Source organism: Phalangium opilio, unplaced genomic scaffold (genome assembly GCF_054372755.1).
Source record: "Phalangium opilio isolate 3A_F unplaced genomic scaffold, DU_Popi_V2 ptg000390l_1, whole genome shotgun sequence".
NCBI lineage: Eukaryota > Metazoa > Arthropoda > Arachnida > Opiliones > Phalangiidae > Phalangium > Phalangium opilio.
In genome coordinates, this window is record NW_028324234.1 from 7,173,030 (window position 1) to 7,195,426 (window position 22,397).

General features: G+C 38.2%; 60 pseudogenes; all 60 read left to right on the top strand.

The window, feature by feature from the left end:
- Positions 1 to 563: 563 nt before the first annotated feature.
- On the top strand, positions 564 to 682 carry LOC149596750 (5S ribosomal RNA; annotated as a pseudogene).
- Positions 683 to 1,043: 361 nt separating this feature from the next.
- On the top strand, positions 1,044 to 1,162 carry LOC149596751 (5S ribosomal RNA; annotated as a pseudogene).
- Positions 1,163 to 1,523: 361 nt separating this feature from the next.
- LOC149596752 (5S ribosomal RNA) lies at positions 1,524 to 1,642 on the top strand (annotated as a pseudogene).
- Positions 1,643 to 2,002: 360 nt separating this feature from the next.
- LOC149596753 (5S ribosomal RNA) lies at positions 2,003 to 2,121 on the top strand (annotated as a pseudogene).
- A 361-nt stretch (positions 2,122 to 2,482) lies between these two features.
- On the top strand, positions 2,483 to 2,601 carry LOC149596754 (5S ribosomal RNA; annotated as a pseudogene).
- Positions 2,602 to 2,962: 361 nt separating this feature from the next.
- LOC149596755 (5S ribosomal RNA) lies at positions 2,963 to 3,081 on the top strand (annotated as a pseudogene).
- Positions 3,082 to 3,441: 360 nt separating this feature from the next.
- On the top strand, positions 3,442 to 3,560 carry LOC149596756 (5S ribosomal RNA; annotated as a pseudogene).
- A 363-nt stretch (positions 3,561 to 3,923) lies between these two features.
- LOC149596757 (5S ribosomal RNA) lies at positions 3,924 to 4,026 on the top strand (annotated as a pseudogene).
- A 122-nt stretch (positions 4,027 to 4,148) lies between these two features.
- LOC149596758 (5S ribosomal RNA) lies at positions 4,149 to 4,267 on the top strand (annotated as a pseudogene).
- A 137-nt stretch (positions 4,268 to 4,404) lies between these two features.
- Positions 4,405 to 4,507, top strand: LOC149596759 (5S ribosomal RNA; annotated as a pseudogene).
- A 123-nt stretch (positions 4,508 to 4,630) lies between these two features.
- LOC149596760 (5S ribosomal RNA) lies at positions 4,631 to 4,749 on the top strand (annotated as a pseudogene).
- Positions 4,750 to 4,886: 137 nt separating this feature from the next.
- Positions 4,887 to 5,005, top strand: LOC149596761 (5S ribosomal RNA; annotated as a pseudogene).
- Positions 5,006 to 5,604: 599 nt separating this feature from the next.
- On the top strand, positions 5,605 to 5,723 carry LOC149596762 (5S ribosomal RNA; annotated as a pseudogene).
- A 138-nt stretch (positions 5,724 to 5,861) lies between these two features.
- Positions 5,862 to 5,980, top strand: LOC149596763 (5S ribosomal RNA; annotated as a pseudogene).
- Positions 5,981 to 6,118: 138 nt separating this feature from the next.
- LOC149596764 (5S ribosomal RNA) lies at positions 6,119 to 6,237 on the top strand (annotated as a pseudogene).
- Positions 6,238 to 6,598: 361 nt separating this feature from the next.
- LOC149596765 (5S ribosomal RNA) lies at positions 6,599 to 6,717 on the top strand (annotated as a pseudogene).
- A 361-nt stretch (positions 6,718 to 7,078) lies between these two features.
- LOC149596766 (5S ribosomal RNA) lies at positions 7,079 to 7,197 on the top strand (annotated as a pseudogene).
- A 360-nt stretch (positions 7,198 to 7,557) lies between these two features.
- On the top strand, positions 7,558 to 7,676 carry LOC149596767 (5S ribosomal RNA; annotated as a pseudogene).
- A 361-nt stretch (positions 7,677 to 8,037) lies between these two features.
- On the top strand, positions 8,038 to 8,156 carry LOC149596768 (5S ribosomal RNA; annotated as a pseudogene).
- Positions 8,157 to 8,516: 360 nt separating this feature from the next.
- Positions 8,517 to 8,635, top strand: LOC149596769 (5S ribosomal RNA; annotated as a pseudogene).
- Positions 8,636 to 8,998: 363 nt separating this feature from the next.
- On the top strand, positions 8,999 to 9,101 carry LOC149596770 (5S ribosomal RNA; annotated as a pseudogene).
- Positions 9,102 to 9,223: 122 nt separating this feature from the next.
- Positions 9,224 to 9,342, top strand: LOC149596771 (5S ribosomal RNA; annotated as a pseudogene).
- A 137-nt stretch (positions 9,343 to 9,479) lies between these two features.
- On the top strand, positions 9,480 to 9,582 carry LOC149596772 (5S ribosomal RNA; annotated as a pseudogene).
- Positions 9,583 to 9,705: 123 nt separating this feature from the next.
- Positions 9,706 to 9,824, top strand: LOC149596773 (5S ribosomal RNA; annotated as a pseudogene).
- Positions 9,825 to 9,961: 137 nt separating this feature from the next.
- On the top strand, positions 9,962 to 10,080 carry LOC149596774 (5S ribosomal RNA; annotated as a pseudogene).
- A 361-nt stretch (positions 10,081 to 10,441) lies between these two features.
- LOC149596775 (5S ribosomal RNA) lies at positions 10,442 to 10,560 on the top strand (annotated as a pseudogene).
- Positions 10,561 to 10,698: 138 nt separating this feature from the next.
- Positions 10,699 to 10,817, top strand: LOC149596776 (5S ribosomal RNA; annotated as a pseudogene).
- Positions 10,818 to 10,955: 138 nt separating this feature from the next.
- On the top strand, positions 10,956 to 11,074 carry LOC149596777 (5S ribosomal RNA; annotated as a pseudogene).
- Positions 11,075 to 11,435: 361 nt separating this feature from the next.
- On the top strand, positions 11,436 to 11,554 carry LOC149596778 (5S ribosomal RNA; annotated as a pseudogene).
- A 137-nt stretch (positions 11,555 to 11,691) lies between these two features.
- On the top strand, positions 11,692 to 11,794 carry LOC149596779 (5S ribosomal RNA; annotated as a pseudogene).
- A 122-nt stretch (positions 11,795 to 11,916) lies between these two features.
- LOC149596780 (5S ribosomal RNA) lies at positions 11,917 to 12,035 on the top strand (annotated as a pseudogene).
- A 137-nt stretch (positions 12,036 to 12,172) lies between these two features.
- LOC149596781 (5S ribosomal RNA) lies at positions 12,173 to 12,291 on the top strand (annotated as a pseudogene).
- A 363-nt stretch (positions 12,292 to 12,654) lies between these two features.
- Positions 12,655 to 12,773, top strand: LOC149596782 (5S ribosomal RNA; annotated as a pseudogene).
- Positions 12,774 to 13,134: 361 nt separating this feature from the next.
- LOC149596783 (5S ribosomal RNA) lies at positions 13,135 to 13,253 on the top strand (annotated as a pseudogene).
- Positions 13,254 to 13,615: 362 nt separating this feature from the next.
- On the top strand, positions 13,616 to 13,734 carry LOC149596784 (5S ribosomal RNA; annotated as a pseudogene).
- Positions 13,735 to 13,870: 136 nt separating this feature from the next.
- On the top strand, positions 13,871 to 13,973 carry LOC149596785 (5S ribosomal RNA; annotated as a pseudogene).
- Positions 13,974 to 14,095: 122 nt separating this feature from the next.
- On the top strand, positions 14,096 to 14,214 carry LOC149596786 (5S ribosomal RNA; annotated as a pseudogene).
- A 137-nt stretch (positions 14,215 to 14,351) lies between these two features.
- LOC149596787 (5S ribosomal RNA) lies at positions 14,352 to 14,454 on the top strand (annotated as a pseudogene).
- A 122-nt stretch (positions 14,455 to 14,576) lies between these two features.
- Positions 14,577 to 14,695, top strand: LOC149596788 (5S ribosomal RNA; annotated as a pseudogene).
- Positions 14,696 to 14,832: 137 nt separating this feature from the next.
- On the top strand, positions 14,833 to 14,950 carry LOC149596789 (5S ribosomal RNA; annotated as a pseudogene).
- Positions 14,951 to 15,087: 137 nt separating this feature from the next.
- On the top strand, positions 15,088 to 15,206 carry LOC149596790 (5S ribosomal RNA; annotated as a pseudogene).
- A 360-nt stretch (positions 15,207 to 15,566) lies between these two features.
- On the top strand, positions 15,567 to 15,685 carry LOC149596791 (5S ribosomal RNA; annotated as a pseudogene).
- Positions 15,686 to 15,822: 137 nt separating this feature from the next.
- Positions 15,823 to 15,941, top strand: LOC149596792 (5S ribosomal RNA; annotated as a pseudogene).
- A 361-nt stretch (positions 15,942 to 16,302) lies between these two features.
- LOC149596793 (5S ribosomal RNA) lies at positions 16,303 to 16,421 on the top strand (annotated as a pseudogene).
- Positions 16,422 to 16,559: 138 nt separating this feature from the next.
- Positions 16,560 to 16,678, top strand: LOC149596794 (5S ribosomal RNA; annotated as a pseudogene).
- A 363-nt stretch (positions 16,679 to 17,041) lies between these two features.
- On the top strand, positions 17,042 to 17,160 carry LOC149596795 (5S ribosomal RNA; annotated as a pseudogene).
- Positions 17,161 to 17,297: 137 nt separating this feature from the next.
- Positions 17,298 to 17,400, top strand: LOC149596796 (5S ribosomal RNA; annotated as a pseudogene).
- A 123-nt stretch (positions 17,401 to 17,523) lies between these two features.
- Positions 17,524 to 17,642, top strand: LOC149596797 (5S ribosomal RNA; annotated as a pseudogene).
- A 362-nt stretch (positions 17,643 to 18,004) lies between these two features.
- Positions 18,005 to 18,123, top strand: LOC149596798 (5S ribosomal RNA; annotated as a pseudogene).
- A 137-nt stretch (positions 18,124 to 18,260) lies between these two features.
- LOC149596799 (5S ribosomal RNA) lies at positions 18,261 to 18,363 on the top strand (annotated as a pseudogene).
- Positions 18,364 to 18,485: 122 nt separating this feature from the next.
- On the top strand, positions 18,486 to 18,604 carry LOC149596800 (5S ribosomal RNA; annotated as a pseudogene).
- A 137-nt stretch (positions 18,605 to 18,741) lies between these two features.
- LOC149596801 (5S ribosomal RNA) lies at positions 18,742 to 18,860 on the top strand (annotated as a pseudogene).
- Positions 18,861 to 19,222: 362 nt separating this feature from the next.
- LOC149596802 (5S ribosomal RNA) lies at positions 19,223 to 19,341 on the top strand (annotated as a pseudogene).
- Positions 19,342 to 19,478: 137 nt separating this feature from the next.
- Positions 19,479 to 19,597, top strand: LOC149596803 (5S ribosomal RNA; annotated as a pseudogene).
- Positions 19,598 to 19,958: 361 nt separating this feature from the next.
- LOC149596804 (5S ribosomal RNA) lies at positions 19,959 to 20,077 on the top strand (annotated as a pseudogene).
- A 138-nt stretch (positions 20,078 to 20,215) lies between these two features.
- Positions 20,216 to 20,334, top strand: LOC149596805 (5S ribosomal RNA; annotated as a pseudogene).
- Positions 20,335 to 20,472: 138 nt separating this feature from the next.
- LOC149596806 (5S ribosomal RNA) lies at positions 20,473 to 20,591 on the top strand (annotated as a pseudogene).
- A 137-nt stretch (positions 20,592 to 20,728) lies between these two features.
- LOC149596807 (5S ribosomal RNA) lies at positions 20,729 to 20,847 on the top strand (annotated as a pseudogene).
- Positions 20,848 to 21,204: 357 nt separating this feature from the next.
- LOC149596808 (5S ribosomal RNA) lies at positions 21,205 to 21,323 on the top strand (annotated as a pseudogene).
- A 137-nt stretch (positions 21,324 to 21,460) lies between these two features.
- LOC149596809 (5S ribosomal RNA) lies at positions 21,461 to 21,579 on the top strand (annotated as a pseudogene).
- The last annotated feature ends 818 nt before the right edge of the window (positions 21,580 to 22,397 follow it).

Consider the following 22,397-nt stretch of genomic DNA (forward strand, 5'->3'; position numbering starts at 1 on the left):
TCTAATGCATTTTCTATGGAGGGGTTTGTTTGTTCACGTATTGCTTAATTACTTGACCCTGTTCCTTCGATTAAAAATGATAACATATCTTTAGTGTAGCGTTTATCGCATCCGCCTCACTCCCGGAAGGCCACAGGTTCGAAACCGCGAAGTTTTTTTTTTGCTTGGAACATGCAAAGACCTCTATAATTATCCGAACATTTGTGTCAAGGTCACATTATTTACATCCCCGTATCTCTGGTAGAACCAGAGTTACGAGCCTGCAAAGTTTATTTTCAAAAATCAAAAGTAACCTTCTAACAATTAGTGAGACAAAAAATAAGTTGACGACGATATTGAGGTAGCCTCAAGTTTAAAGTATCCTTGTATGGGGAGCAAAGAGTACTATAACATTTCCAAAGGAGATCCCAGTATCTCTTGTAGAACAAGAGTTATGAGCCTCCAAAATTTAGTGCAAAAATCATAAGTAACATAATAAAAATAAGTGAGACGATACCAAAGTTGACGAACATTTTGCTTAATATCTCGGCCCTTGTTTGTCGTAGCTCAATGTCGTAGCTCTCGGCAACGGCCATATCACGCTGAATTCACCGGTTCTCGTCCGATAACCAAAGTTAAGCAGCGTCGAGCGCAGTCAGTACTTGGGAGGGCGACCACTTAGGAACACTGCGTGCCGTTAGCTTTTTAACTTTTTTTTCCTGTTTTAAATTCCAATAGATATGAAAAAAGCAAACATATTTTCTTTTTGTTATTGTTTGAAAAAGATGAAGGTTAATATGTCTCACTTAATTTAAATTCGAATTATTATCTAGCACTCTCGGCAACGGCCATATCACGCTGAGAACACCGGTTCTCGTCCGATCGCCGACGTTAGCAGCGTCGAGCGCAGTCAGTACTTGGGAATACTGCGTGCCGTTTGCTTTTTCACTTTTGTTTCCTCTTTCAAATTCCACCAGATATGAAAAAAGCAAACATATCTTCTTTTTGTTATTGTTTTATAATGATGAAAGTTAATTAAATTCAAATTATTAACTAGCACTCTCGGCAACGGCCATATCACGCTGAATACACCGGTTCTCGTCCGATAACCGAAGTTTTGCAGCGTCGAGCGCAGTCACTACTTGGGAGGGAGACCACTTAGGAACACTGCGTGCCGTTGGCTTTTTCACTTTTTTTTCCTCATTTAAATTTTAATAGATATAAAAAAAGCAAACATGTTTTCTTTTTGTTATTGTTTTAAAATGATGAAGGTTAATTTGTCTCACTTAATTTAAATTCGAATTATTAACTAGCACTCTCGGCAACGGCCATATCACGCTGAAAACACCGGTTCTCGTCCGATCGCTGACGTTAGCAGCGTCGAGCGCAGTCAGTACTTGGGAATACTGCGTGCCGTTTGCTTTTTCACTTTTGTTTCCTCTTTCAAATTCCACCAGATATGAAAAAAGCAAACATATCTTCTTTTTGTTATTGTTTTATAATGATGAAAGTTAATTAAATTCAAATTATTAACTAGCACTCTCGGCAACGGCCATATCACGCTGAATACACCGGTTCTCGTCCGATAACCGAAGTTAAGCAGCGTCGAGCGCAGTCACTACTTGGGAGGGAGACCACTTAGGAACACTGCGTGCCGTTGGCTTTTTCACTTTTTTCCCCATTTAAATTTTAATAGATATGAAAAAAGCAAACATGTTTTCTTTTTGTTATTGTTTTAAAATGATGAAGGTTAATTTGTCTCACTTAATTTAAATTCGAATTATTAACTAGCACTCTCGACAACGGCCATATCACGCAGAAAACACCGGTTCACGTCCGATCACCGAAGTTAAGCAGCGTCGAGCGCATACAGTACTTGGGAATACTGCGTGCCGTTTGTTTTTTCACTTTTGTTTCCTCTTTTAAATTCCACCAGATATGAAAAAAGCAAACATATCTTCTTTTTGTTATTGTTTTATAAAGATGAAGGTTAATTAAATTCAAATTATTAACTAGCACTCTCGGCAACGGCCATATCACGCTGAGTATACCGGTTCTCGTCCGATAACCGAAGTTAAGCAGCGTCGAGCGCAGTCACTACTTGGGAGGGAGACTACTTAGGAACACTGCGTGCCGTTGGCTTTTTCACTTTTTTTTCCTCTTTTAAATTTTAATAGATATGAAAAAAGCAAACATGTTTTCTTTTTGTTATTGTTTTAAAATGATGAAGGTTAATTTGTCTCACTTAATTTAAATTCGAATTATTAACTAGCACTCTCGGCAACGGCCATATCACGCTGAAAAGACCGGTTCACGTCCGATCACCGAAGTTAGCAGCGTCGAGCGCAAACAGTACTTGGGAATACTGCGTGCCGTTTGTTTTTTCACTTTTGTTTCCTCTTTTAAATTCCACCAGATATGAAAAAAGCAAACATATCTTCTTTTTGTTATTGTTTTATAAAGATGAAGGTTAATTAAATTCAAATTATTAACTAGCACTCTCGGCAACGGCCATATCACGCTGAATACACCAGTTCTCGTCCGATAACCAAAGTTAAGCAGCGTCGAGCGCAGTCAGTACTTGGGAGGGCGACCACTTAGGAACACTGCGTGCCGTTAGCTTTTTCACTATTTTTTCCTCTTTTAAATTCCAATAGATATGAAAAAAGCAAACATATTTTCTTTTTGTTATTGTTTGAAAAAGATGAAGGTTAATTTGTCTCACTTAATTTAAATTCGAATTATTATCTAGCACTCTCGGCAACGGCCATATCACGCTGAGAACACCGGTTCTCGTCCGATCGCCGACGTTAGCAGCGTCGAGCGCAGTCATTACTTGGGAATACTGCGTGCCGATTGCTTCTTCACTTTTGTTTCCTCTTTCAAATTCCACCAGATATGAAAAGAGCAAACATATCTTCTTTTTGTAATAATTTTATAAAGATGAAAGTTAATTAAATTCAAATTATTAACTAGCACTCTCGGCAACGGCCAAATCACGCTGTATACACCGATTCTCGTCCGAATACCGAAGTTAAGCAGCGTCGAGCGCAGTCATTACTTGGGAGGGAGACCACTTAGGAACACTGCGTGCCGTTGGCTTTTTCACTTTTTTTCCTCTTTTAAATTTTAATAGATATGAAAAAAGCAAACACGTTTTCTTTTTGTTATTGTTTTAAAATGATGAAGGTTAATTTGTCTCACTTAATTTAAATTCGAATTATTAACTAGCACTCTCGACAACGGCCATATCACGCTGAAAACACAGGTTCTCGTCCGATCGCCGACGTTAGCAGCGTCGAGCGCAGTCAGTACTTGGGAATACTGCGTGCCGTTGGCTTTTTCACTTTTGTTTCCTCTTTTAAATTCCACCCGATATGAAAAAAGCAAACATATCTTCTTTTTGTTATTGTTTTATAAAGATGAAAGTTAATTAAATTAAAATTATTAACTAGCACTCTCGGCAACGGCCATATTACGCTGAATACACCGGTTCTCGTCCGATAACCGAAGTTAAGCAGCGTCGAGCGCAGTCACTACTTGGGAGGGAGACCACTTAGGAACACTGCGTGCAGTTGGCTTATTCACTTTTTTTTCCTCTTTTAAATTTTAATAGATAAGAAAAAAGCAAACATGTTTTCTTTTTGTTATTGTTTTAAAATGATGAAGGTTAATTTGTCTCACTTAATTTAAATTCGAATTATTAACTAGCACTCTCGGCAACGGCCATATCACGCTGAAAAGACCGGTTCACGTCCGATCAGCGAAGTTAAGCAGCGTCGAGCGCATAGAGTACTTGGGAATACTGCGGGCCGTTGGCTTTTTCACTTTTGTTTCCTCTTTCAAATTCCACCAGATATGAAAAAAGCAAACATATCTTCTTTTTTGTTATTGTTTTATAAAGATGAAAGTTAATTAAATTTAAATTATTAACTAGCACTCTCGGCAACGGCCATATCACGCTGAATACACCGGTTCTCGTCCGATCACCGAAGTTAAGCAGCGTCGAGCGCATAGAGTACTTGGGAATACTGCGTGCCGTTGGCTTTTTCACTTTTGTTTCCTCTTTCAAATTCCACCAGATATGAAAAAAGCAAACAAATCTTCTTTTAGTTATTGTTTTATAAAGATGAAAGTTAATTAAATTCAAATTATTAACTAGCATTCTCGGCAACGGCCATATCACGCTGAATACACCGGTTCTCGTCAGATAACCGAAGTTAAGCAGCGTCGAGCGCAGTCACTACTTGGAAGGGAGACCACTTAGGAACACTGCGTGCCGTTGGCTTTTTCACTTTTTTTTCCTCTTTTAAATTTTAATAGATATGAAAAAAGCAAACACGTTTTCTTTTTGTTATTGTTTTAAAATGATGAAGGTTAATTTGTCTCACTTAATTTAAATTCGAATTATTAACTAGGACTCTCGGCAACGGCCATATCACGCTGAAAACACCGGTTCACGTCCGATCACCGAAGTAAAGCAGCGTCGAGCGCAGTCAGTACTTGGGAATACTGCGTGCCGTTTGCTTTTTTCACTTTAGTTTCCTCTTTCAAATTCCACCAGATATGAAAAAAGCAAACAAATCTTCTTTTAGTTATTGTTTTATAAAGATGAAAGTTAATTAAATTCAAATTATTAACTAGCACTCTCGGCAACGGCCATATCACGCTGAATACACCGGTTCTCGTCAGATAACCGAAGTTAAGCAGCGTCGAGCGCAGTCACTACTTGGGAGGGAGACCACTTAGGAACACTGCGTGCCGTTGGCTTTTTCACTTTTTTTTCCTCTTTTAAATTTTAATAGATATGAAAAAAGCAAACATGTTTTGTTTTTGTTATTGTTTTAAAATGATGAAGGTTAATTTGTCTCACTTAATTTAAATTCGAATTATTAACTAGCACTCTCGGCAACGGCCATATCACGCTGAACACACCGGTTCTCGTCCGATAACCGAAGTTAAGCAGCGTCGAGCGCAGTCAGTACTTGGGAGGGCGACCACTTAGGAACACTGCGTGCCGTTAGCTTTTTCACTATTTTTTCTCTTTTAAATTCCAATAGATATGAAAAAAGCAAACATATTTTCTTTTTGTTATTGTTTGAAAAAGATGAAGGTTAATTTGTCTCACTTAATTTAAATTCGAATTATTATCTAGCACTCTCGGCAACGGCCATATCACGCTGAGAGCACCGGTTCTCGTCCGATCGCCGACGTTAGCAGCGTCGAGCGCAGTCAGTACTTGGGAATACTGCGTGCCGTTTGCTTTTTCACTTTTTTTCCTCTATTAAATTCCAATAGATATGAAAAAAGCAAACATATTTTCTTTTTGTTATTGTTTGAAAAAGATGAAGGTTAATTTGTCTCACTTAATTTAAATTCGAATTATTATCTAGCACTCTCGGCAACGGCCATATCACGCTGAGAACACCGGATCTCGTCCGATCGCCGACGTTAGCAGCGTCGAGCGCAGTCAGTACTTGGGAATACTGCGTGCCGTTTGCTTTTTTCACTTTTGTTTCCTCTTTCAAATTCCACCAGATATGAAAAAAGCAAACAAATCTTCTTTTAGTTATTGTTTTATAAAGATGAAAGTTAATTAAATTCAAATTATTAACTAGCACTCTCGGCAACGGCCATATCACGCTGAATACACCGGTTCTCGTCAGATAACCGAAGTTAAGCAGCGTCGAGCGCAGTCAGTACTTGGGAGGGCGACCACTTAGGAACACTGCGTGCCGTTAACTTTTTCACTTTTTTTTCCTCTTTTAAATTCCAATAGATATGAAAAAAGCAAACATATTTTCTTTTTTGTTATTGTTTTAAAAAGATGAAGGTTAATTTGTCTCACTTAATTTAAATTCGAATTATTATCTAGCACTCTCGGCAACGGCCATATCACGCTGAATACACCGGTTCTCGTCCGATAACCGAAGTTAAGCAGCGTCGAGCGCAGTCATTACTTGGGAGGGAGACCACTTAGGAACACTGCGTGCCGTTGGCTTTTTCACTTTTTTTTCCTCTTTTAAATTTTAATAGATATGAAAAAAGCAAATATATTTTCTTTTTTGTTATTGTTTGAAAAAGATGAAGGTTAATTTGTCTCACTTAATTTAAATTCGAATTATTATCTAGCACTCTCGGCAACGGCCATATCACGCTGAATACACCGGTTCTCGTCCGATAACCGAAGTTAAGCAGCGTCGAGCGCAGTCATTACTTGGGAGGGAGACCACTTAGGAACACTGCGTGCCGTTGGCTTTTTCACTTTTTTTTCCTCTTTTAAATTTTAATAGATATGTAAAAAGCAAACAGGTTTTCTATTTGTTATTGTTTTAAAATGATGAAGGTTAATTTGTCTCACTTAATTTAAATCCGAATTATTAAATAGCACTCTCGGGAACGGCCATATCACGCTGAGAACACCGGTTCTCGTCCGATCGCCGACGTTAGCAGCGTCGAGCGCAGTCAGTACTTGGGAATACTGCGTGCCGTTTGCTTTTTCACTTTTGTTTCCTCTTTCAAATTCCACCAGATATGAAAAAAGCAAACAAATCTTCTTTTAGTTATTGTTTTATAAAGATGAAAGTTAATTAAATTCAAATTATTAACTAGCACTCTCGACAACGGTCTTATCACGCTCAATACACCGGTTCTCGTCAGATAACCGAAGTTAAGCAGCGTCGAGCGCAGTCAGTACTTGGGAGGGCGACCACTTAGGAACACTGCGTGCCGTTAGCTTTTTCACTTTTTTTTCCTGTTTTAAATTCCAATAGATATGAAAAAAGCAAACATATTTTCTTTTTGTTATTGTTTGAAAAAGATGAAGGTTAATTTGTCTCACTTAATTTAAATTCGAATTATTATCTAGCACTCTCGGCAACGGCCATATCACGCTGAGAACACCGGTTCTCGTCCGATCGCCGACGTTAGCAGCGTCGAGCGCAGTCAGTACTTGGGAATACTGCGTGCCGTTTGCTTTTTCACTTTTGTTTCCTCTTTCAAATTCCACCAGATATGAAAAAAGCAAACATATCTTCTTTTTGTTATTGTTTTATAATGATGAAAGTTAATTAAATTCAAATTATTAACTAGCACTCTCGGCAACGGCCATATCACGCTGAATACACCGGTTCTCGTACGATAACCGAAGTTAAGCAGCGTCGAGCGCAGTCACTACTTGGGAGGGAGACCACTTAGGAACACTGCGTGCCGTTGGCTTTTTCACTTTTTTTTCCTCATTTAAATTTTAATAGATATGAAAAAAGCAAACATGTTTTCTTTTTGTTATTGTTTTAAAATGATGAAGGTTAATTTGTCTCACTTAATTTAAATTCGAATTATTAACTAGCACTCTCGGCAACGGCCATATCACGCTGAAAACGCCGGTTCTCGTCCGATCGCTGACGTTAGCAGCGTCGAGCGCAGTCAGTACTTGGGAATACTGCGTGCGTTTGCTTTTTCACTTTTGTTTTCTCTTTCAAATTCCACCAGATATGAAAAAAGCAAACATATCTTCTTTTTGTTATTGTTTTATAATGATGAAAGTTAATTAAATTCAAATTATTAACTAGCACTCTCGGCAACGGCCATATCACGCTGAATGCACCGGTTCTCGTCCGATAACCGAAGTTAAGCAGCGTCGAGCGCAGTCACTACTTGGGAGGGAGACCACTTAGGAACACTGCGTGCCGTTGGCTTTTTCAATTTTTCTTCCCCATTTAAATTTTAATAGATATGAAAAAAGCAAACATATTTTCTTTTTGTTATTGTTTGAAAAAGATGAAGGTTAATTTGTCTCACTTAATTTAAATTCGAATTATTATCTAGCACTCTCGGCAACGGCCATATCACGCTGAGAACACCGGTTCTCGTCCGATCGCCGACGTTAGCAGCGTCGAGCGCAGTCAGTACTTGGGAATACTGCGTGCCGATTGCTTCTTCACTTTTGTTTCCTCTTTCAAATTCCACCAGATATGAAAAGAGCAAACATATCTTCTTTTTGTAATAATTTTATAAAGATGAAAGTTAATTAAATTCAAATTATTAACTAGCACTCTCGGCAACGGCCATATCACGCTGTATACACCGATTCTCGTCCGAATACCGAAGTTAAGCAGCGTCGAGCGCAGTCATTACTTGGGAGGGAGACCACTTAGGAACACTGCGTGCCGTTGGCTTTTTCACTTTTTTTCCTCTTTTAAATTTTAATAGATATGAAAAAAGCAAACACGTTTACTTTTTGTTATTGTTTTAAAATGATGAAGGTTAATTTGTCTCACTTAATTTAAATTCGAATTATTAACTAGCACTCTCGACAACGGCCATATCACGCTGAGAACACAGGTTCTCGTCCGATCGCCGACGTTAGCAGCGTCGAGCGCAGTCAGTACTTGGGAATACTGCGTGCCGTTGGCTTTTTCACTTTTGTTTCCTCTTTTAAATTCCACCCGATATGAAAAAAGCAAACATATCTTCTTTTTGTTATTGTTTTATAAAGATGAAAGTTAATTAAATTAAAATTATTAACTAGCACTCTCGGCAACGGCCATATTACGCTGAATACACCGGTTCTCGTCCGATAACCGAAGTTAAGCAGCGTCGAGCGCAGTCACTACTTGGGAGGGAGACCACTTAGGAACACTGCGTGCAGTTGGCTTTTTCACTTTTTTTTCCTCTTTTAAATTTTAATAGATAAGAAAAAAGCAAACATGTTTTCTTTTTGTTATTGTTTTAAAATGATGAAGGTTAATTTGTCTCACTTAATTTAAATTCGAATTATTAACTAGCACTCTCGGCAACGGCCATATCACGCTGAAAAGACCGGTTCACGTCCGATCAGCGAAGTTAAGCAGCGTCGAGCGCATAGAGTACTTGGGAATACTGCGTGCCGTTGGCTTTTTCACTTTTGTTTCCTCTTTCAAATTCCACCAGATATGAAAAAAGCAAACATTTCTTCTTTTTTGTTATTGTTTTATAAAGATGAAAGGTAATTAAATTTAAATTATTAACTAGCACTCTCGGCAACGGCCATATCACGCTGAATACACCGGTTCTCGTCCGATCACCGAAGTTAAGCAGCGTCGAGCGCATAGAGTACTTGGGAATACTGCGTGCCGTTGGCTTTTTCACTTTTGTTTCCTCTTTCAAATTCCACCAGATATGAAAAAAGCAAACAAATCTTCTTTTAGTTATTGTTTTATAAAGATGAAAGTTAATTAAATTCAAATTATTAACTAGCATTCTCGGCAACGGCCATATCACGCTGAATACACCGGTTCTCGTCAGATAACCGAAGTTAAGCAGCGTCGAGCGCAGTCACTACTTGGAAGGGAGACCACTTAGGAACACTGCGTGCCGTTGGCTTTTTCACTTTTTTTTCCTCTTTTAAATTTTAATAGATATGAAAAAAGCAAACACGTTTTCTTTTTGTTATTGTTTTAAAATGATGAAGGTTAATTTGTCTCACTTAATTTAAATTCGAATTATTAACTAGGACTCTCGGCAACGGCCATATCACGCTGAAAACACCGGTTCACGTCCGATCACCGAAGTAAAGCAGCGTCGAGCGCAGTCAGTACTTGGGAATACTGCGTGCCGTTTGCTTTTTTCACTTTAGTTTCCTCTTTCAAATTCCACCAGATATGAAAAAAGCAAACAAATCTTCTTTTAGTTATTGTTTTATAAAGATGAAAGTTAATTAAATTCAAATTATTAACTAGCACTCTCGGCAACGGCCATGTCACGCTGAATACACCGGTTCTCGTCAGATAACCGAAGTTAAGCAGCGTCGAGCGCAGTCACTACTTGGGAGGGAGACCACTTAGGAACACTGCGTGCCGTTGGCTTTTTCACTTTTTTTTCCTCTTTTAAATTTTAATAGATATGAAAAAAGCAAACATGTTTTCTTTTTGTTATTGTTTTAAAATGATGAAGGTTAATTTGTCTCACTTAATTTAAATTCGAATTATTAACTAGCACTCTCGGCAACGGCCATATCACGCTGAACACACCGGTTCTCGTCCGATAACCGAAGTTAAGCAGCGTCGAGCGCAGTCAGTACTTGGGAGGGCGACCACTTAGGAACACTGCGTGCCGTTAGCTTTTTCACTTTTTTTTCTCTTTTAAATTCCAATAGATATGAAAAAAGCAAACATATTTTCTTTTTGTTATTGTTTGAAAAAGATGAAGGTTAATTTGTCTCACTTAATTTAAATTCGAATTATTATCTAGCACTCTCGGCAACGGCCATATCACGCTGAGAACACCGGATCTCGTCCGATCGCCGACGTTAGCAGCGTCGAGCGCAGTCAGTACTTGGGAATACTGCGTGCCGTTTGCTTTTTTCACTTTTGTTTCCTCTTTCAAATTCCACCAGATATGAAAAAAGCAAACAAATCTTCTTTTAGTTATTGTTTTATAAAGATGAAAGTTAATTAAATTCAAATTATTAACTAGCACTCTCGGCAACGGCCATATCACGCTGAATACACCGGTTCTCGTCAGATAACCGAAGTTAAGCAGCGTCGAGCGCAGTCAGTACTTGGGAGGGCGACCACTTAGGAACACTGCGTGCCGTTAACTTTTTCACTTTTTTTTCCTCTTTTAAATTCCAATAGATATGAAAAAAGCAAACATATTTTCTTTTTTGTTATTGTTTTAAAAAGATGAAGGTTAATTTGTCTCACTTAATTTAAATTCGAATTATTATCTAGCACTCTCGGCAACGGCCATATCACGCTGAATACACCGGTTCTCGTCCGATAACCGAAGTTAAGCAGCGTCGAGCGCAGTCATTACTTGGGAGGGAGACCACTTAGGAACACTGCGTGCCGTTGGCTTTTTCACTTTTGTTTCCTCTTTTAAATTTTAATAGATATGAAAAAAGCAAATATATTTTCTTTTTTGTTATTGTTTGAAAAAGATGAAGGTTAATTTGTCTCACTTAATTTAAATTCGAATTATTATCTAGCACTCTCGGCAACGGCCATATCACGCTGAATACACCGGTTCTCGTCCGATAACCGAAGTTAAGCAGCGTCGAGCGCAGTCATTACTTGGGAGGGAGACCACTTAGGAACACTGCGTGCCGTTGGCTTTTTCACTTTTTTTTCCTCTTTTAAATTTTAATAGATATGTAAAAAGCAAACAGGTTTTCTATTTGTTATTGTTTTAAAATGATGAAGGTTAATTTGTTTCACTTAATTTAAATCCGAATTATTAAATAGCACTCTCGGCAACGGCCATATCACGCTGAGAACACCGGTTCTCGTCCGATCGCCGACGTTAGCAGCGTCGAGCGCAGTCAGTACTTGGGAATACTGCGTGCCGTTTGCTTTTTCACTTTTGTTTCCTCTTTCAAATTCCACCAGATATGAAAAAAGCAAACATATCTTCTTTTTGTTATTGTTTTATAAAGATGAAAGTTAATTAAATTCAAATTATTAACTAGCACTCTCGGCAACGGCCATATCACGCTGAATACACCGATTCTCGTCCGATAACCGAAGTTAAGCAGCGTCGAGCGCGGTCGTTACTTGGGAGGGAGACCACTTAGGAACACTGCGTGCCGATGGCTTTTTCACTTTTTTTTCCTCTTTTAAATTTTAATAGATATGTAAAAAGCAAACAGGTTTTCTTTTTGTTATTGTTTTAAAATGATGAAGGTTAATTTGTCTCACTTAATTTAAGTTCGAAATATTAACTAGCACTCTCGGCAACGGCCATATCACGCTGAAAACACCTGTTCACGTCCGATCACCGAAGTTAAGCAGCGTCGAGCGCATACAGTACTTGGGAATACTGCGTGCCGTTGGCTTTTCACTTTTGTTTCCTCTTTCAAATTCCACCAGATATGAAAAAAGCAAACATATCTTCTTTTTTGTTATTGTTTTATAGTGATGAAAGTTAATTAAATTCAAATTATTAACTAGCACTCTCGGCAACGGCCATATCACGCTGAATACACCGTTTCTCGTTCGATAACCGAAGTTAAGCAGCGTCGAGCGCAGTCACTACTTGGGAGGGAGACCACTTAGGAACACTGCGTGCCGTTGGCTTTTTCACTTATTTTTCCTCTTTTAAATTTTAATAGATATGAAAAAAGCAAACATGTTTTCTTTTTGTTATTGTTTTAAAATGATGAAGGTTAATTTGTCTCACTTAATTTAAATTCGAATTATTAACTAGCACTCTAGGTAACGGCCATATCACGCTGAATACACCGGTTCTCGTCCGATAACCGAAGTTAAGCAGCGTCGAGCGCAGTCACTACTTGGGAGGGAGACCACTTAGGAACACTGCGTGCCGTTAGCTTTTTCACTTTTTTTTCCTCTTTTAAATTCCAATAGATATGAAAAAAGCAAACATATTTTCTTTTTGTTATTGTTTGAAAAAGATGAAGGTTAATTTGTCTCACTTAATTTAAATTCGAATTATTATCTAGCACTCTCGGCAACGGCCATATCACGCTGAGAACACCGGATCTCGTCCGATCGCCGACGTTAGCAGCGTCGAGCGCAGTCAGTACTTGGGAATACTGCGTGCCGTTTGCTTTTTTCACTTTTGTTTCCTCTTTCAAATTCCACCAGATATGGAAAAAAGCAAACAAATCTTCTTTTAGTTATTGTTTTATAAAGATGAAAGTTAATTAAATTCAAATTATTAACTAGCACTCTCGGCAACGGTCTTATCACGCTCAATACACCGGTTCTCGTCAGATAACCGAAGTTAAGCAGCGTCGAGCGCAGTCACTACTTGGGAGGGAGACCACTTAAGAACACTGCGTGCCGTTGGCTTTTTCACTTTTTTTCCTCTTTTAAATTTTAATAGATATGAAAAAAGCAAACATGTTTTCTTTTTGTTATTGTTTTAAAATGATGAAGGTTAATTTGTCTCACTTAATTTAAATTCGAATTATTAACTAGCACTCTCGGCAACGGCCATATCACGCTGAATACACCGGTTCTCGTCCGATAACCGAAGTTAAGCAGCGTCGAGCGCAGTCAGTACTTGGGAATACTGCGTGCCGTTTGTTTTTTCACTTTTGTTTCCTCTTTTAAATTCCACCAGATATGAAAAAAGCAAACATATCTTCTTTTTGTTATTGTTTTATAAAGATGAAGGTTAATTAAATTCAAATTATTAACTTGCACTCACGGCAACGGCCATATCACGCTAAATACACCGGTTCTCGTCCGATAACCGAAGTTAAGCAGCGTCGAGCGCAGTCAGTACTTGGGAGGGCGACCACTTAGGAACACTGCTTGCCGTTAGCTTTTTCACTTTTTTTTCCTCTTTTAAATTCCAATAGATATGAAAAAAGCAAACATATTTTCTTTTTGTTATTGTTTGAAAAAGATGAAGGTTAATTTGTCTCACTTAATTTAAATTCGAATTATTATCTAGCACTCTCGGCAACGGCCATATCACGCTGAGAACACCGGTTCTCGTCCGATCGCCGACGTTAGCAGCGTCGAGCGCAGTCAGTACTTGGGAATACTGCGTGCCGTTTGCTTTTTCACTTTTGTTTCCTCTTTCAAATTCCACCAGATATGAAAAAAGCAAACATAACTTCTTTTTTGTTATTGTTTTATAGTGATGAAAGTTAATTAAATTCAAATTATTAACTAGCACTCTCGGCAACGGCCATATCACGCTGAATACACCGATTCTCGTCCGATAACCGAAGTTAAGCAGCGTCGAGCGCGGTCATTACTTGGGAGGGAGACCACTTAGGAACACTGCGTGCCGATGGCTTTTTCACTTTTTTTCCTCTTTTAAATTTTAATAGATATGTAAAAAGCAAACAGGTTTTCTTTTTGTTATTGTTTTAAAATGATGAAGGTTAATTTGTCTCACTTAATTTAAGTTCGAATTATTAACTAGCACTCTCGGCAACGGCCATATCACGCTGAAAACACCTGTTCACGTCCGATCACCGAAGTTAAGCAGCGTCGAGCGCATACAGTACTTGGGAATACTGCGTGCCGTTGGCTTTTCACTTTTGTTTCCTCTTTCAAATTCCACCAGATATGAAAAAAGCAAACAAATCTTCTTTTTTGTTATTGTTTTATAGTGATGAAAGTTAATTAAATTCAAATTATTAACTAGCACTCTCGGCAACGGCCATATCACGCTGAATACACCGTTTCTCGTTCGATAACCGAAGTTAAGCAGCGTCGAGCGCAGTCACTACTTGGGAGGGAGACCACTTAGGAACACTGCATGCCGTTGGCTTTTTCACTTATTTTTCCTCTTTTAAATTTTAATAGATATGAAAAAAGCAAACATGTTTTCTTTTTGTTATTGTTTTAAAATGATGAAGGTTAATTTGTCTCACTTAATTTAAATTCGAATTATTAACTAGCACTCTCGGTAACGGCCATATCACGCTGAATACACCGGTTCTCGTCCGATAACCGAAGTTAAGCAGCGTCGAGCGCAGTCAGTACTTGGGAATACTGCGTGCCGTTTGTTTTTTCACTTTTGTTTCCTCTTTTAAATTCCACCAGATATGAAAAAAGCAAACATATCTTCTTTTTGTTATTGTTTTATAAAGATGAAGGTTAATTAAATTCAAATTATTAACTTGCACTCTCGGCAACGGCCATATCACGCTAAATACACCGGTTCTCGTCCGATAACCGAAGTTAAGCAGCGTCGAGCGCTGTCAATACTTGGGAGGGCGACCACTTAGGAACACTGCTTGCCGTTAGCTTTTTCACTTTTTTTTCCTCTTTTAAATTCCAATAGATATGAAAAAAGCAAACATATTTTCTTTTTGTTATTGTTTGAAAAAGATGAAGGTTAATTTGTCTCACTTAATTTAAATTCGAATTATTATCTAGCACTCTCGGCAACGGCCATATCACGCTGAGAACACCGGATCTCGTCCGATCGCCGACGTTAGCAGCGTCGAGCGCAGTCATTACTTGGGAGGGAGACCACTTAGGAACACTGCGTGCCGTTGGCTTTTTCACTTTTTTTCCTCTTTTAAATTTTAATAGATATGAAAAAAGCAAATATATTTTCTTTTTTGTTATTGTTTGAAAAAGATGAAGGTTAATTTGTCTCACTTAATTTAAATTCGAATTATTATCTAGCACTCTCGGCAACGGCCATATCACGCTGAATACACCGGTTCTCGTCCGATAACCGAAGTTAAGCAGCGTCGAGCGCAGTCATTACTTGGGAGGGAGACCACTTAGGAACACTGCGTGCCGTTGGCTTTTTCACTTTTTTTTCCTCTTTTAAATTTTAATAGATATGTAAAAGCAAACAGGTTTTCTATTTGTTATTGTTTTAAAATGATAAAGGTTAATTTGTCTCACTTAATTTAAATCCGAATTATTAAATAGCACTCTCGGCAACGGCCATATCACGCTGAGAACACCGGTTCTCGTCCGATCGCCGACGTTAGCAGCGTCGAGCGCATACAGTACTTGGGAATACTGCGTGCCGTTGGCTTTTCACTTTTGTTTCCTCTTTCAAATTCCACCAGATATGAAAAAAGCAAACATATCTTCTTTTTTGTTATTGTTTTATAGTGATGAAAGTTAATTAAATTCAAATTATTAACTAGCACTCTCGGCAACGGCCATATCACGCTGAATACACCGTTTCTCGTTCGATAACCGAAGTTAAGCAGCGTCGAGCGCAGTCACTACTTGGGAGGGAGACCACTTAGGAACACTGCGTGCCGTTGGCTTTTTCACTTATTTTTCCTCTTTTAAATTTTAATAGATATGAAAAAAGCAAACATGTTTTCTTTTTGTTATTGTTTTAAAATGATGAAGGTTAATTTGTCTCACTTAATTTAAATTCGAATTATTAACTAGCACTCTCGGTAACGGCCATATCACGCTGAATACACCGGTTCTCGTCCGATAACCGAAGTTAAGCAGCGTCGAGCGCAGTCAGTACTTGGGAGGGCGACCACTTAGGAACACTGCTTGCCGTTAGCTTTTTCACATTTTTTTCCTCTTTTAAATTTTAATAGATATGAAAAAAGCAAACATGTTTTCTTTTTGTTATTGTTTTAAAATGATGAAGGTTAATTTGTCTCACTTAATTTAAATTCGAATTATTAACTAGCACTCTCGACAACGGCCATATCACGCTGAGAACACAGGTTCTCGTCCGATCGCCGACGTTAGCAGCGTCGAGCGCAGTCAGTACTTGGGAATACTGCGTGCCGTTGGCTTTTTCACTTTTGTTTCCTCTTTTAAATTCCACCCGATATGAAAAAAGCAAACATATCTTCTTTTTGTTATTGTTTCATAAAGATGAAAGTTAATTAAATTAAAATTATTAACTAGCACTCTCGGCAACGGCCATATTACGCTGAATTCACCGGTTCTCGTCCGATAACCGAAGTTAAGCAGCGTCGAGCGCAGTCACTACTTGGGAGGGAGACCACTTAGGAACACTGCGTGCAGTTGGCTTTTTCACTTTTTTTTTCCTCTTTTAAATTTTAATAGATAAGAAAAAAGCAAACATGTTTTCTTTTTGTTATTGTTTTAAAATGATGAAGGTTAATTTGTCTCACTTAATTTAAATTCGAATTATTAACTAGCACTCTCGGTAACGGCCATATCACGCTGAATACACCGCTTCTCGTCCGATAACCGAAGTTAAGCAGCGTCGAGCGCAGTCAGTACTTGGGAGGGCGACCACTTAGGAACACTGCTTGCCGTTAGCTTTTTCACTTTTTTTTCCTCTTTTAAATTTTAATAGATATGAAAAAAGCAAACATGTTTTCTTTTTGTTATTGTTTTAAAATGATGAAGGTTAATTTGTCTCACTTAATTTAAATTCGAATTATTAACTAGCACTCTCGGCAACGGCCATATCACGCTGAAAAGACCGGTTCACGTCCGATCAGCGAAGTTAAGCAGCGTCGAGCGCATAGAGTACTTGGGAATACTGCGTGCCGTTGGCTTTTTCACTTTTGTTTCCTCTTTCAAATTCCACCAGATATGAAAAAAGCAAACATATCTTCTTTTTTGTTATTGTTTTATAAAGATGAAAGTTAATTAAATTTAAATTATTAACTAGCACTCTCGGCAACGGCCATATCACGCTGAATACACCGTTTCTCGTTCGATAACCGAAGTTAAGCAGCGTCGAGCGCAGTCACTACTTGGGAGGGAGACCACTTAGGAACACTGCGTGCCGTTGGCTTTTTCACTTATTTTTCCTCTTTTAAATTTTAATAGATATGAAAAAAGCAAACATGTTTTCCTTTTGTTATTGTTTTAAAATGATGAAGGTTAATTTGTCTCACTTAATTTAAATTCGAATTATTAACTAGCACTCTCGGCAACGGCCATATCACGCTGAATACACCGGTTCTCGTCCGATCACCGAAGTTAAGCAGCGTCGAGCGCATAGAGTACTTGGGAATACTGCGTGCCGTTGGCTTTTTCACTTTTGTTTCCTCTTTCAAATTCCACCAGATATGAAAAAAGCAAACATATCTTCTTTTTTGTTATTGTTTTATAAAGATGAAAGTTAATTAAATTTAAATTATTAACTAGCACTATCGGCAACGGCCATATCACGCTGAATACACCGGTTCTCGTCCGATAACCGAAGTTAAGCAGCGTCGAGCGCAGTTACTACTTGGGAGGGAGACCACTTAGGAACACTGCGTGCCGTTGGCTTTTTCACTTTTTTTTCCTCTTTTAAATTTTAATAGATATGTAAAAAGCAAACAGGTTTTCTATTTGTTATTGTTTTAAAATGATGAAGGTTAATTTGTCTCACTTAATTTAAATCCGAATTATTAAATAGCACTCTCGGCAACGGCCATATCACGCTGAGAACACCGGTTCTCGTCCGATCGCCGACGTTAGCAGCGTCGAGCGTAGTCAGTACTTGGGAATGCTGCGTGCCGTTTGCTTTTTCACTTTTGTTTCCTCTTTCAAATTCCACCAGATACGAAAAAAGCAAACATATCTTCTTTTTTGTTATTGTTTTATAGTGATGAAAGTTAATTAAATTCAAATTATTAACTAGCACTCTCGGCAACGGCCATATCACGCTGAATACACCGATTCTCGTCCGATAACCGAAGTTAAGCAGCGTCGAGCGCGGTCATTACTTGGGAGGGAGACCACTTAGGAACACTGCGTGCCGATGGCTTTTTCACTTTTTTTTCCTCTTTTAAATTTTAATAGATATGTAAAAAGCAAACAGGTTTTCTTTTTGTTATTGTTTTAAAATGATGAAGGTTAATTTGTCTCACTTAATTTAAGTTCGAATTATTAACTAGCACTCTCGGCAACGGCCATATCACGCTGAAAACACCTGTTCACGTCCGATCACCGAAGTTAAGCAGCGTCGAGCGCATACAGTACTTGGGAATACTGCGTGCCGTTGGCTTTTCACTTTTGTTTCCTCTTTCAAATTCCACCAGATATGAAAAAAGCAAACATATCTTCTTTTTTGTTATTGTTTTATAGTGATGAAAGTTAATTAAATTCAAATTATTAACTAGCACTCTCGGCAACGGCCATATCACGCTGAATACACCGTTTCTCGTTCGATAACCGAAGTTAAGCAGCGTCGAGCGCAGTCACTACTTGGGAGGGAGACCACTTAGGAACACTGCGTGCCGTTGGCTTTTTCACTTATTTTTCCTCTTTTAAATTTTAATAGATATGAAAAAAGCAAACATGTTTTCCTTTTGTTATTGTTTTAAAATGATGAAGGTTAATTTGTCTCACTTAATTTAAATTCGAATTATTAACTAGCACTCTCGGTAACGGCCATATCACGCTGAATACACCGGTTCTCGTCCGATAACCGAAGTTAAGCAGCGTCGAGCGCAGTCAGTACTTGGGAGGGTGACCACTTAGGAACACTGCTTGCCGTTAGCTTTTTCACTTTTTTTTCCTCTTTTAAATTCCAATAGATATGAAAAAAGCAAACATATTTTCTTTTTGTTATTGTTTGAAAAAGATGAAGGTTAATTTGTCTCACTTAATTTAAATTCGAATTATTATCTAGCACTCTCGGCAACGGCCATATCACGCTGAGAACACCGGATCTCGTCCGATCGCCGACGTTAGCAGCGTCGAGCGCAGTCAGTACTTGGGAATACTGCGTGCCGTTTGCTTTTTTCACTTTTGTTTCCTCTTTCAAATTCCACCAGATATGAAAAAAGCAAACAAATCTTCTTTTAGTTATTGTTTTATAAAGATGAAAGTTAATTAAATTCAAATTATTAACTAGCACTCTCGGCAACGGCCTTATCACGCTGAATACACCGGTTCTCGTCAGATAACCGAAGTTAAGCAGCGTCGAGCGCAGTCACTACTTGGGAGGGAGACCACTTAGGAACACTGCGTGCCGTTGGCTTTTTCACTTTTTTTTCCTCTTTTAAATTTTAATAGATATGAAAAAAGCAAACATGTTTTCTTTTTGTTATTGTTTTAAAATGATGAAGGTTAATTTGTCTCACTTAATTTAAATTCGAATTATTAACTAGCACTCTCGGCAACGGCCATATCACGCTGAATACACCGGTTCTCGTCCGATAACCGAAGTTAAGCAGCGTCGAGCGCAGTCAGTACTTGGGTGGGCGACCACTTAGGAACACTGCGTGCCGTTAGCTTTTTCACTTTTTTTTCTCTTTTAAATTCCAATAGATATGAAAAAAGCAAACATATTTTCTTTTTGTTATTGTTTGAAAAAGATGAAGGTTAATTTGTCTCACTTAATTTAAATTCGAATTATTATCTAGCACTCTCGGCAACGGCCATATCACGCTGAAAACACCGGTTCACGTCCGATCACCGAAGTAAAGCAGCGTCGAGCGCATACAGTACTTGGGAATACTGCGTGCCGTTTGCTTTTTCACTTTTGTTTCCTCTTTTAAATTCCACCAGATATGAAAAAAGCAAACATATCTTCTTTTTGTTATTGTTTTATAAAGATGAAGGTTAATTAAATTCAAATTATTAACTAGCTCTCTCGGCAACGGCCATATCACGCTGAATACACCGGTTCTCGTCCGATAACCGAAGTTAAGCAGCGTCGAGCGCAGTCAGTACTTGGGAGGGCGACCACTTAGGAACACTGCGTGCCGTTAACTTTTTCACTTTTTTTTCCTCTTTTAAATTCCAATAGATATGAAAAAAGCAAACATATTTTCTTTTTTGTTATTGTTTGAAAAAGATGAAGGTAAATTTGTCTCACTTAATTTAAATTCGAATTATTATCTAGCACTCTCGGCAACGGCCATATCACGCTGAATACACCGGTTCTCGTCCGATAACCGAAGTTAAGCAGCGTCGAGCGCAGTCATTACTTGGGAGGGAGACCACTTAGAAACACTGCGTGCCGTTGGCTTTTTCACTTTTTTTTCCTCTTTTAAATTTTAATAGATATGAAAAAAGCAAATATATTTTCTTTTTTGTTATTGTTTGAAAAAGATGAAGGTTAATTTGTCTCACTTAATTTAAATTCGAATTATTATCCAGCACTCTCGGCAACGGCCATATCACGCTGAATACACCGGTTCTCGTCCGATAACCGAAGTTAAGCAGCGTCGAGCGCAGTCATTACTTGGGAGGGAGACCACTTAGAAACACTGCGTGCCGTTGGCTTTTTCACTTTTTTTTCCTCTTTTAAATTTTAATAGATATGTAAAAAGCAAACAGGTTTTCTTTTTGTTATTGTTTTAAAAAGATGAAGGTTAATTTGTCGTACTTAATTTAAATCCGAATTATTAAATAGCACTCTCGGCAACGGCCATATCACGCTGAATACACCGGTTCTCGTCCGATAACCGAAGTTAAGCAGCGTCGAGCGCAGTCATTACTTGGGAGGGAGACCACTTAGAAACACTGCGTGCCGTTGGCTTTTTCACTTTTTTTTCCTCTTTTAAATTTTAATAGATATGTAAAAAGCAAACAGGTTTTCTTTTTGTTATTGTTTTAAAATGATGAAGGTTAATTTGTCTCACTTAATTTAAATTCGAATTATTAAATAGCACTCTCGGCAACGGCCATATCACGCTGAGAACACCGGTTCTCGTCCGATCGCCGACGTTAGCAGCGTCGAGCGCAGTCAGTACTTGGGAATACTGCGTGCCGTTTGCTTTTTCACTTTTGTTTCCTCTTTCAAATTCCACCAGATATGAAAAAAGCAAATCTTCTTTTTGTTATTGTTTTATAAAGATGAAAGTTAATTAAATTCAAATTATTAACTAGCACTCTCGGCAACGGCCATATCACGCTGAATACACCGATTCTCGTCCGATAACCGAAGTTAAGCAGAGTCGAGCGCGGTCATTACTTGGGAGGGAGACCACTTAGGAACACTGCGTGCCGATGGCTTTTTCACTTTTTTTTCCTCTTTTAAATTTTAATAGATATGTAAAAAGCAAACAGGTTTTCTTTTTGTTATTGTTTTAAAATGATGAAGGTTAATTTGTCTCACTTAATTTAAATCCGAATTATTAACTAGCACTCTCGGCAACGGCCATATCACGCTGAAAACACCTGTTCACGTCCGATCACCGAAGTTAAGCAGCGTCGAGCGCAGTCAGTACTTGGGAGGGCGACCACTTAGGAACACTGCGTGCCGTTGGCTTTTTCACTTTTTTTTCCTCTTTTAAATTCCAATAGATATGAAAAAAGCAAACATATTTTCTTTTTGTTATTGTTTGAAAAATATGAAGGTTAATTTGTCTCACTTAATTTAAATTCGAATTATTAACTAGCACTCTCGGCAACGGCCATATCACGCTGAATACACCGGTTCACGTCCGATCACCGAAGTTAAGCAATACGTGAACAAACAAACCCCTCCATAGAAAATGCCTTAGACTATACTTTGCAGGCTCGTAACTCTGTTTTTACTGGAGATACGGCGATGTCCTTTGAGTATGTTATAGTCCAATTTGTCCCCCATCTAATCATACTAAAAACAATGAGCTACGACAAACAGGGGCCGAGTAATTAAGCTAAACGTAAACAAACAACCCGTCCATAGGAAATGCATTAGACTATACTTTGTAGGCCCATAACTCTGTGTCTACTAGAGATACGGGGATGTCCTTAGGATATGTTATAGTCCAAATTGTCCCTCATCTAACCATACTAAAAACATTGAGCTACGACAAACAGGGGCCGAGATATTAAGCAAAATGTTCGTCAACTTTGGTATCGTCTCACTTATTTTTATTATGTTACTTATGATTTTTGCACTAAACTTTGGAGGCTCATAACTCTTGTTCTACAAGAGATACTGGAATCTCCTTTGGATATGTTATAGTACTCTTCGCTCCCCATACAAGGATACTTTAAACTTGAGGCTACCTCAATATCGTCGTCAACTTATTTTTTGTCTCACTTATTGTTAGAAGGTTACTTTTGATTTTTGAAAATAAACTTTGCAGGCTTGTAACT